Source organism: Panthera uncia, chromosome D4 (assembly GCF_023721935.1).
Source record: "Panthera uncia isolate 11264 chromosome D4, Puncia_PCG_1.0, whole genome shotgun sequence".
Lineage (NCBI taxonomy): Eukaryota > Metazoa > Chordata > Mammalia > Carnivora > Felidae > Panthera > Panthera uncia.
Genome location: NC_064807.1, coordinates 36,427,292 through 36,439,945, shown reverse-complemented (window position 1 = coordinate 36,439,945; position 12,654 = coordinate 36,427,292). Strand labels below are relative to the sequence as shown.

Genomic DNA, 12,654 nt, shown 5'->3' with positions numbered 1-12,654 from the left:
TAACAGTCTCACTCTGGTTTAAATTTCACCAGACTACCTAACATGACCATTAGTTCCGTGTAATATTATCCTGAGTACTTTTATTATAGATCTTCATTATTTAAATGTTTCTCTTTTTCTGAGCAAATAATCTATGACCTATATGTAATACAGAACCTTCAGGTGTCTGTCTACTAAATTAAATGCTTAGCAATTTCATCTCTAAGCACCGTGAAGTTACCCTTCAGAAGGCACTAATCATACAGGCATTGGGGATTGATACTCCAACAAGAGAACATTATTTTTATACCAGGATACTAAGCAATTTAAAAAAATCTAAAATCTTACTATTGTATGAGAAAGTTCAGTAACTGCACGATTACCACCAGATAATATTGGCAGAGTAGAATGAACACTAGTGTGTCTGATGTATTCTGGTACATTTAATATGTTCCATACCAAAAACCACACAGGACATGATATTAGAAAAGGCCTAATTTTCATTTTGATCCTTGAAAAAGTAATAGGGATGCTGATGTTTTCCAGGTTTTAAAATATTTTCTTTAGAATCAAGTCCATTTTTCCACATTCTATATTTAAAAAAAAAAATTCAGCAGAGCATGTGATATCCACAATGGATGCAATTTCCTTTATTATAAGTAAAATCACTCCTGTTGAGATCTTAAGGACACTTGAGCACTTTTGCTTTCCATGAGAGAGCAATAATTGCTCATCTTAAACCTTACCACTGCCATTGATGACAAAAAAGACAATCTCTAGATACGACCCACAATGCTTTCACCAAGTTGAGTTTTCCAAAAGATGATATGAATTGCACAAACATATTACTGTGGTTCGCGTTGAGAAGCAACAAGCTCACACAAAAGGCTGCAGAGGGAATCATTTTAACTTTAAGTAGAAAACTATTATTATCTCTATACAGGATTCCAATTAAGGAATATCCAAGAGAAAAGAAGACTGGTAGAGACGGTAATAAACATTTCAGATTAGTTTTGTATATTGAGCTACATGTTGAACAAGTAAAAATAATGAGCCTGAACCATATCCCATAAATTTCATAAAGATTATTTTCCTAGTTAGTCAATTTAAGTAAAATGGAGCTATGAAAATCAAGTGACTTTAAGCTAATAGCACCAAATTATTTTGTCTTTAAGTACATGAGGAAAATGTGTATCTTTGCATTTTACATTAGTGAAGCGGGGTGAAGAAAAAAGCACAAGACGGTGGAAATTGCCTAACCTTTATCTACTGACCTGGGAAGATATGAATGAAGTGATATTCCTAGCCAATTATCATATAGTAGGTACATAAACTAAGGCACTGTAAACAGTCTTTATAGGTGGGTAATAACAGTATCAGCAACTATAATTATAAACAATTATAACAATGTACCTCTTCATTAAGAGGCAGACCTTTACTAAGTATTAGTCATCTCATTTAATCCTCTGTGTAACCCAGCAAGAACATATAATTAACCACATTTTACAAATAAAATCATTCGGTTTAATATGTGCTCACATTGAGGTAACAAGTAAGTGACTGAAGTCAGGATTAGACCCTGAGCCAGTTTTACTATGATTTGTTTTTTTTATCCAAGTATAGCAAGCTGATTTTCAGAAAGAATAACATGTGTATCAAAGCACACAATGATTTTCTTAATTAAGTGGATAGTTATGCAACCCTGTGAGGTAAATAATAATTATTATTCCTTTTTAGAAATAATACAAGAGAGATTTGAAGAGGTTGAGCTGGTTTCCAAAGCCACAAATCTGGCAGTAGCTGAGGCAGGATTTGTATTTAGGTGCTCCAGTTTCAAATATAACATTGTTTCAAATATTCTACCATGGGGAATGCTTCAGAACAGTGGTTCTCAACTTTTCTTTAATACAGCTATTACTCTTTCAAAAATCTGTGGCCTACCATGGTGGAGGTAAAAGATACAAGTTTTCCAAGAATAGAATTTATATACTTGCTGACATTTTAATAATATATTTAATACTTATGATAGGATTTTATGATTTACAAATCATAATAATGTTGGAATGTAGTTGACTGTTATAACTTTTAAGTCTAAGCAAATATACAGTTCACTCTTTGTTCAGCTATGTAATAATACTATTGAGTTTGCATTTTTAACTATGTTAATATAAATAACAGAAAAATGGTATTTGAAATCCTACCTGCATTTATTATAGTAATATAGTTCCCAGTAATTGCATGTTACAAAAATTAGTCACTATAGTACATATATTCTGTATTTATTATTTGATCCTATAAATAACTTAGCATTCTAAGGTATTGATAACCCCATATTCACAAGAGGAAAGTGCTACTAAAATAAATTATCTTTGTTGTTGAATGTCAGATAAGTGACAGAACCAATTTGAACGGGTTCTTTTGTTTGTTTATATATATATATATATATACACACACACATATATGTATATATGTATATACATATACACATATATATGTATATATGTGTGTGTATATATATACACATATATGTGTGTGTGTATATATATATATATATATATGTGTGTATGTATATATATATATATATATATTTGAGAGAGAGAGAACACTCGGGGAGAGACAGAGAGGGAGAGAGAAATCTCAAGCAGGCTCTATGCTGTTTAGCATAGAGCCTGATGTGGGGCTCAATCCCAGGAACTGTGAGTTCATGACCTGAGCCAAAATCAAGATTCAGATGCTTAACTGACTGAGCCACCTAAGTGCCCCTGAATTGATGATACTATGCTATCTGGGCCAAAATAGAAATTATCTCTATTAGACAATATTTCACTAGGACATATTTGAAAGTATAATAACTGAAACAAAGAGTGTAAATTTCAAAGGAAAAGTAGTGAAGAGTGAGAATTTTAGCCTTGCTGAATAGAGATAAGCAGAGGAAACAGTGGAAAATCATGTAGCTTGACAATCCATTCATGAAATCTGACTGACAACTCAGTCCATGCTTGCCTGCAGAATGTGACTCTGATCATGAGGCTCTCAAACCCAGTGTGTTTGACTCTTCATTCATTCTTAGCTAACAGTCTCATTTTCCTTCCAAGATCATATTCCGCAGTATTCTCCATATGAAAGTAATTTTACCTTTTTTGATGTATTTTCTAGCAGCTATTTTTCGAGCAAATATCATTTCATCACATAGACATTTTGGACTAGAAAATATTTTTCCCTTTACAGTATGCTTCCCATGATGCTAAGAAAATCAAGTGGTAAAATATGAATGAATTAATAGAAATATGCTTTGCAGCTCACTTTGTTATTAAGTCGCTATACAAAACATACCTGAAATTTAAATTTTCAGAATTTTCACACACATCAATCATCGTTCATGAATAGTATTTTTCCTATTTTCCAATTATGTAAAGATCAAGCCTCTATACCAGTGCCATGCTGTTATCCCTTATTTATTTTTTAAAAGGGTTCTGATACTCAGATGAGATGTTAACCAAATCACATCACATATTTTCAAGTGATACAATGGAACTTCATACTTAACATTTTTAAAAGCTACATATTCATTTTACTGAGTACTATGAGCTATATAAAATGTGTTCTTTTTATATTTTGAACTAAAGTTTGAGTTTTCAAATTTCTTCACGTTTTGTCCGAAATCTACATTTTGCAGTTACTCCAACTACTGGACTCCGGTAATATAAACTCTACCATTAGTTGTGCATTAAAGATGGCTAATAACATGACTATCATCAACTGATAGTGGATGCCCAGAGTGCTATGTTGAGAAAGACTGAAGTTGTATCCAATTAAGAAGATTGCTGTGATAGGTGAGTGATACTGTCTAAAAGCAAGGAATAAGGAAAGTATAACATTTGCAACTCATTCCTGAAAATGAATTTGTGGAAATTTTTGGTCTGCAAACTTTATTTTCATACCACTTCTGTTGGGTGATCAAAACAAGTTAACCATATAAAAAAGATCAATTTAAATTAAGTGCCCCATGATGAGACATATTTTGATCGGGAATTACTTCAGCCTGTGAAACTTGACGTTTTGCTATTATTTGTTATGTTTGTTTGTTTAACCAACAATAAACATGCTTCCACATTTGGCCTATTCAAGGAACCCAAAGAGGCCAGTATAATTGAGTAATTAAGAGATAGAAAGGAAGGAGCTCTCTAATGCGACCGAGAGGTAGATAGGAGCATAATGTAAAGTATCAGAGACTAATATAAAGCTTCAAGTAGATTTATGTTGATAAGGGCCATGACCTGACTTGTATTAAAAAAAAAATACTGCTAGTCACTTTGAACAAAGTGGAGTATATTGCCTCAAGCACAAATCAAGAGTCTATAACCATAATTTAGGTATTCTAATTAAAAATAACTCTGGTTCCAGACATTTAAGGAAACTGTCAAAACACTAGAACATCATTAAGTTATTGGAACATATACTTCGGTGGCTACGTACAAAAAGGAACACATACATTTCTTTTTTTTTTTTTTTTTTTTGGAACACATACATTTCAAAAGCAGTTAAGAAACAGTCAAAACACAGTCAACAACCACCAAATATTTAGTTTTTCAACAAAAATTGAGACAAAAAGTACAGCTTATATACAAGAAAAATAAATTTAGTAGATATTATCCTTGAAGAAATCTAGGTGTTGGAATCAATAAATAAGGACTTTAAATACACTATCTTAAATACACTGTAATTGGTAAAGCAGCCCCCAAACAGCTATATGGAACAAGAATAATCTTTCACTAAACAGAGAATATCAAAAAGGAGACATAAAAAGAAATTAAATTGAAGTTCTGGAGCTAAAAAATACAATAACTAAAGGAAAAAAGTTACTAGAAATGTTGATCAACAGATATGGAGGGGCAGGAGAAAGAATAAGAAAACTTTAAGATAGGTTAAGTTAGACTGAGTCTGAGGAATAGAAAAGGAAAATAATGAAAAAAAAAAAAAAACCACAACAGAATCTAAGAGTTCTTGGGACACCATAAAGTATACCAACATATGCTTGATGGGAGTCTTGGAGGCAGAGAAGAAAAAGGGATTAAATTTTTTTTGTGTATAAATAAGGTCTTAAAACTTCCCAAATTTGATGTAAGATATGAATCTACACCTACAAGAATATCAATAAACTTCAAAAATAAATGCAACCCAAAGAATGGGAGAAGACATTTGCAAGTGACATATCTGATAAAGGATTAGTATCCAGTATCTATAAAGAATTTCTCAAACTCAGGGCACCTGGTGGCTCAGTTGGTTAAGCATCCAACTCTTGACTTTGGCTCAGGTCATGATATCATGGTTTGTGGGTTCTAGCCCCATGTTGAGCCCTGTGCTGACTGTACAGAGCTTGCTTGGGATTCTCTCTCTCCCTCCCTCTCTCTCTCTCTCTCTCTCTCTCATGCTCTCTCTCTAAATAAAGAAATAAACTTAAAAAAATAACATCAAACTCAACACCGAAAAACAAACAAACAAACAACAAAAACCCACAAAAAACAAATAATCCAGTTAAGAAATGGGCAGAAGTCATGAATAGACATTTTTCCAAGGAAGGCATCCAGATGGTGAACAGACACATGAAACGATGTTCAACATCACTCATCATCAGGGAAATACAGATCAAAACCATGACACAATATCATCTCACACCTGTCAGAATGGCTAAAATTAACAACACAAGAAACAGCAGATATTGGTGAAGATGTGGAGAAAGGGGAACCCACTTACACTGTTGGTTGGAATGCAAACTGATGAAGCTGCTCTGGAGAAGAGTGTAGAGGTTCCTCAAAAAATTAAAAATAAATTACACTATGACTCAGCAACAGCACTACCAGGTATTTGCCCAAAGAATATAAAAATGTTGATTTGAAGGGGCACATGAGCCTCAATGTTTGTAGCAGCATTATCAACAATAGCCATATTGAAATATATAATAGAATAGAATATTACTAGGCCATCAGAAAGAATGAAATCTGGCCATTTGCAATGATGACAATGGAGCTAGAGTATATTATGCTAGGCAAAATAAGTCAGTCAAAGAAAGACCTATATATGATTTCACTCATATGTGGAATTTAAGAAACAAAACAGATGAACATAAGGGAAGGGAAAAAAAGAGAAGGAAGCAAACCGAAGAGACTCTTAACTGGTTGCTGGAGGGGAGGAAAGTGGGGGATGGGCTAAATGGGTGATGGGTATTAAAGAGGACACTTGTGTTGACCACTGGGTGTTATAGGTAAGTAATAAATCACTAAATTCTCCTGAAACCAATATCACACTATATGTTACCTAACTGGAATTTAAATACCAATTTGAAAAAAAAAAAATTCAAAAATAAAATATTCAAAGGGATTCACATCTGGAAGCCAAGAAGAATGAGAAAAATCTTGAAAGCAGAAAGAAAGAAGTGATTTGTTACATACAAATGATCTTTATGAATATTAACAGCAAATTTCTCTTCAGAAAACATGGAGGAACAGCAGGAAGATGGGAGAGTGGTGATATATTTAAGGTGCTGAAATGAATACTAATAATCAATACATCTATATATGACAAAACTCTTCAAAAATCAAGGAAAAATTGAGGTGTTATCATTAAAAATAAAAGAGCTAGTCATCAGTATCCCTACCCAATAAGAAAAGTTAAAGGGAGTAGTGCAGGATGAAATAAAGGATACTGTGTAGCAAGTAGAATCCACACAAAGAAATAAAGAGCAGGATAATGTAACTACATAGCAAAAAATAAAAGCTAACTGTCTTGCACTTTGGAGCTCCTTTCCTTATCCCTACATGATTTAAAACATAAATATACATTAATGGGCATAAAAGCGACAAAATTTATATTTTTACAATAAGAAAATAAAAGGAACTGAGAGGTAAAGAAGCTTAGATTTTATACACTAATGTAATTAAGGTGATATTAGTTAAACTTGGTAGGTATAAAATTAAGTTGCTAATTATAATCTCCAATGTAGCCACTAAAAAATAAGTAAAAATAAATACAGAAAAAGCAATCATAAGGGAATCAAAATGGTACATTAGAAAATAGAAATTAATCCTAAAATAAGGCAGTGATGGAGGAATTAAAGAAAAAAATAATAAGATATATAGAAAAAGCAAAACGGCAGGGGTAATTACTTTCTTATCAATAGTTGCTTAATATAAATAGATTAAGCCATTCAATCAAAAGGCAATTGGATGAATAGAGCTAAGGATTCAACTACATGCTGTCTACAACAGACTGACTTGATTAAGACATAAAATGTAAAAATATGGAAAATGATATTTCATGCAAATAATATAAAAAGAGAGGTGAATATAATATTTTCAAAAACACTAAACTTTTAAAAGTTGTATTAGAAGGCAAAGATGAACATTATGTATTGTTAAAAGGGTCAGTTAAGAAGCTATAAGTACACACACACACACACACACACACAGAGCCCCCCAATATGTATAAAGCAAAACATGCCAGAATTGAAGGGAGAAATAGTTCTACAATAATAGCTTGACACTTCAATATGACACTTTTCAATAATGGGTAGAACAAATAGGCAGAAATTTAATAAAGATATGGAAAACCTTAACACCACTATAAACCAATTAGACCTAACAGACCTATAGAACATTCGACTTGACAACAGCAGGATATGCATTCATCTCAGATGCACATAGAATACCATCAGCAATAGAGCATAATGTAAATCTTGATATATTTAAAAATATTTAAATCAAATTATCTTCTCCACTGTGAGATCCCATTTGAAATGATAACAGAAGAAAAACTGAAAAACTAATAAATATGTGGAAATTAAACATCATACTCTTAAACAATGTGTCAAAGAAAGAATTATAGTAGAAGGACATTCCAGCCCTTATCCTCCCATAAAAATGAACAGAATCCTGAGAGAAGCTTAGATTAAAATTAAGAAGCTGCAGCCACCCAGTGGAGCACAAAACCCAAGGATAGCTGCTTAAAAAAAACAAATAGCCCAGTACATTACATGTGTCATCCTGTTCACCATCCCAGAACAGCTCAGCTCAAGAAGAATACTCTCAGCTATGATCATATTCGTGGGAAAATGTAGAGAAGGAGAATCCCTGCCATTTCATCCATGCTGACCACAGCAGACAGAATTGCCCAGCCGTTCTATATTGCTACATCTTTTAAGAACAGCAGCCATTGTTGCTCACCTCTCTCCCCTCCAAGACCTTACTACTAAAAGGAATCCTTCAGGCAATGATGTTACCAAATGGGAGAAAATGAGAATAGAAGGACCCCAACATCCATCAGCACTAAAAAAAACAGAAGTGCTGCCATCACTGCAGATACCCGTAACTTTAGTAAACAAGAATCTCTGAAATATTTATGGACACTGACCTGTGATGGAGCTGTTCAGAATCCATGCAACTGTGCATTCATGGAAATGGAGCTGCTGCACAGCACACAACCAGTACCCTTGCACCAACCCACAGTCCATAAAATCTGGAAGAGGCAACTACTTATTCATATAAGCAGAAATCAATTCAGAGGTACAAGTAACATGAAAAACAAGGAAACATGACATGACTGAAGGAACACAATAAATTTCCAGCAAGTGACTGCAAATAAGGATCTACAAATTATCTTACAAATAATTCAAGATAATGATTTTAAAGGATCTAAGCAAGCTAGATAAACAATTCAATGACATTAGAAAATTAAACCCTGAACAAAAAGAGAAATTCAACAAAGAGATAGAAACAATTAATAAAAAAAGATATTCTGGAGCTGAATTATGCAAGGAATAAAATGAAAAGTGTTATGTAGAGCTTCAGCAGTATGTGTGGTCAACCAGAAGAAAGAATATGAACTCAGACATGTCACGTGAAATTATTCACTTAGAGGTAGGTAAAACTAAAAACGAATAAAAGAGTGAAGAAAGCCTACATCAATACTGAGAAACTCACAGATGAAGCAATATTCATATCATAGGAATCTCATTTGGAGCAGAGAGAGAGAGAGAGAGAGAGAGAAGGGCAGAAATCTTGCTTAATTAAATCATGGCTAAAAACTTACTAATCTTGGGGTGTCTGGGTGGTTCAGTCAGTTGAGCATCCAACTCTTGATTTTAGCTCAGGTCATGATCCCAGGGTCATGGATCCAGCCTGCAGTGGGCTCTGCACCAAGCGTGGAGCCTGCTTAAGGTTTTCTTTTTCTCTCTCTCTGCCCCTCTCCCTCTGTGCTTGCTCTCTGTCTGTCTCTCTATATAATTAAATGTAAACTAAATTAAATTAAATTATTAAATTAAACTTACAAATCTTGAAAGGGAAATGAATTCCAGATTCAGGAAGTTCATAAAACTCCAAATAGGATCAGTCCAAAAAAGGAAACACCTGGACACATTATAATAAAATTGTCAAAAATCATGGACCAAAAACTTTTCTGAAAGCATCAAGAGAAAAATGACTCATCACATACAAGGCCCTCTTCCCTACCACCTCCATAAGACTATGTTTGGATTTCTCAGCCAATTGGAAACTTATGCAGGCCTGGAAAGATTGAGATTATATATTTCAAATAATAATTGGGGAAAAAACCCTGCAAACCAAGAATATTATATCTACCCAAATTATCTTTTAAAAATGAGGATGAAATAGTCTTTTTCAGACAACTAAAAACAGGGATTTCAACATCAATATACCTGTCTTACAATAAATGCTTAAGAAATATCTTCAATTGAAAAGAAAACAAACTAAATACCAATGCAAAAAGAATCTGAAAGCATGTCACTCTACTAAGGTAAACACATAGAAAAATACAAAATAATGAAACATTTTAATGGTAGTGAATAAATTACTTTTGATCTTAGTATAAAAGTTCAAGGACAAACATTTGCTAGTGGATACACAATTTTCAAAGAAGCAACATTTACTAAAAAGTGGAAAGGGAGACTACAAAAGTAGAGTGTTTATAAGCTATTAAAATTAAGATGCTATTGCTTTATTGGTGAGTGACATCAGCATCAAGGTGATGCATCATTCCTCTTCTCCCTCTGCTTTAACAACTAAATGGGCATCTATAACTGAAAAAAAGTGTCTATACACATTGCATAAGACATCCAGGAGGTTTGTACCAACTTGTGTATCTGAAAGTGTGCCGATAGGACCTCAGTGGGGGCTATGAGTATTAAGAAGTCAGTGAGCCTGCCCCACCCTCATCTGCCACGATCAGGAAAAATAGAAACTGAAGAGTGAAAAACTGCATGAATACCCATGGGTAAGACTTTGAGGAGCTCTAATCTGCCTGAGGAAGAATCTGGAACACCATCTGCATGAGATAGAGATGTGTGTAGACACAGAGGAGAGAGAAAACTTGCCAAGGTGGCCCACTTACTAGGGCAACATTGCAAGGGGTTTTATTTTGCTGGCAGTTGCAGCAACTCTCCCATGTCATAGTTGGAAAGCAAAAGTGGTAAGTGTCTGTCTGGCTGCACCAGTTGTATGGGCCATGGCAGCAGACCCCAGTTTCTCTCCAGCAGACCTACATAACATGGGTCAGGAAGAGGACAATGAAGGAGGCAGATAAGAATACAAGAGGGCATTGACAAGAAGCTGTGGCATATGTTTATATTATACAATGGAATACTAATCAGTGATCAAAAAGAATGAAATCTTACCATTTGCAACAACATGGAAGGAAGTAGAGTGTATTATCCTAGGTGAAATAAGTCAGTCAGAGAAAGACAAATATGATTTCATTCACATGTAGAATTTAAGAAATACGACATATGAACATAGGGGAAGGGAAGGAAAAATGGGATCTAAAAAAAGGGAGGCAAACCATAAGAGACTGGAGGGAAGGTAGGTAGGGAGATGGGCTGAACAGGTGATGGCCATTAAGGAGGGCACTTGTTGGGATGAGCTGTGGGCTCTACCATTCCTGCCCCCCTTGGCCCCAGTCCACAACAACCACTTCTCCATATTCTCTTCCCTGGTCCCCCCCACCCCCTCCTATCTGGTTGCTTCCTTGGAGATCCCCCACTCCCTCTCCTTCAGATCTAGGCCCTCAGCTCACCATGGGTGGTTCTCCCTCCAGGGAAGGGGGAAGAGAGACCCAGACGTGAGATGCATAGTGACTACCCGGATGGGCTTAGGAGCCTATTTGAGGGAACTCCCTGCCCCTTTCCTGGGGCTTTGATACTTTTCCAAGCCCCTCGGACCTCTTGCCCTTTCCCTACCACACCATCAGGAGATCTGAATATAAAGGACCACCTGGCTATCATGTATCATGCCCAATTTCTTCCTTCACTCCCATGACTATACTCTCTATTCATCGGGTGTGGAATTCATCAATGAGATCCTGAACATATGTACCAAGGGCTGGACATGGTACATTCTGTCACTGACCATCTGCCGCTTCCTGGCCTGGAACTATTTTGCACCCCTTCAGTTGGAGGTTCTACATCTGACCTGCAACCCAGAGAATTAGACCCTGCAAGCCTGCTGGTGGCTTGTGGGGCTGCCCATCCACATAGTCTTTCTGCATTTCTATAAGTGTGACAAGGAAGAGCTTTACCAGACCTATGTTGCCATTGCCTAGACAAACTGTTGGTGTTGTTTTGAGTTCTTTATATATTTTGGACATTAAACTCTTATTGGATATATCATTTGCATATATCTTTTCCCACTCAGTGGGCAGCCATTTTCTTTTGTTGATGGTTACCTTTGTTGCACAAAAACTTTTTTTTTTTTTTTTTGGTGTAGTCCCACTAATTTACTTTTGCCTTTTCTTCTCTTGCCTGAGAACACATGTCTAGAAAAATGTTGGTAAGTCTTACGTCAAAGGGATTACTACCTGTATTTTCTTCTAGAGTATCAGAAAACTGTAATACTATGTTAGAATGATGTGTTAATCACTTGACTATAATATAAAGGTGAAAAGAAAAGAGTATTGAAAAAAATATAACAATTATAATTTGTTAATGTAAATTGTGACATCAAAAATATAAAGAGGATGAGCAAAAGGGTGCAGACGTTGTAGACATTACAGAAGGTAAGTGATATTGGCTTAAAATGGACAGTTTTATCTATGAGAAGTTTTATGTAAGAATCACGGTAACCACAAAGTAAAAAATTAGATTAAGATTATGACATACAGGGGTGCCTGGGTGGCTCAGTCGGTTGAGCATCTGACTTTGGCTCAGGTAGTGATCTCGCGGTCTGTGAGTTCGAGCCCCGCATCAGGCTCTGTGCTGACAGCTCGGAGCCTGGAGCCTGCTTTGGATTCTGTGTGTGTGTGTGTCTCTCTCTCTGCCCCTCCCCTGCTCATGCTCTGTCTCTCTCTCTCTGTCAAAAATAAATAAACATTAAAAAATAAATAAATACAAAATATGACATACAAAAAAAGGGGAGACAGAGCATACCACTATGTAAACCTATAAGTTGAAACTAAAAAGAAATTTCTCAACCAAATATTAATAAACTGAAGCCAACAATATATCAAAACACTCACACACCACAATCAAGTGGGATTTGTTCCAGGGATGCAATAATGGCTAAACAATGTGAACATGATATATAACATTAATAAAATGAAAGACAAAAATCATATGATCATTTTAATAGATGTATAGAAAGCATTTGAGAAAACCTAACATCCATTTATGAT

The 12,654-nt window shown here is 35.0% G+C and overlaps 1 pseudogene; it reads left to right on the top strand.

The window, feature by feature from the left end:
• Nucleotides 1-10,848: 10,848 nt before the first annotated feature.
• LOC125919731 (uncharacterized protein C6orf136 homolog) lies at nucleotides 10,849-11,586 on the top strand (annotated as a pseudogene).
• Nucleotides 11,587-12,654: the final 1,068 nt, after the last annotated feature.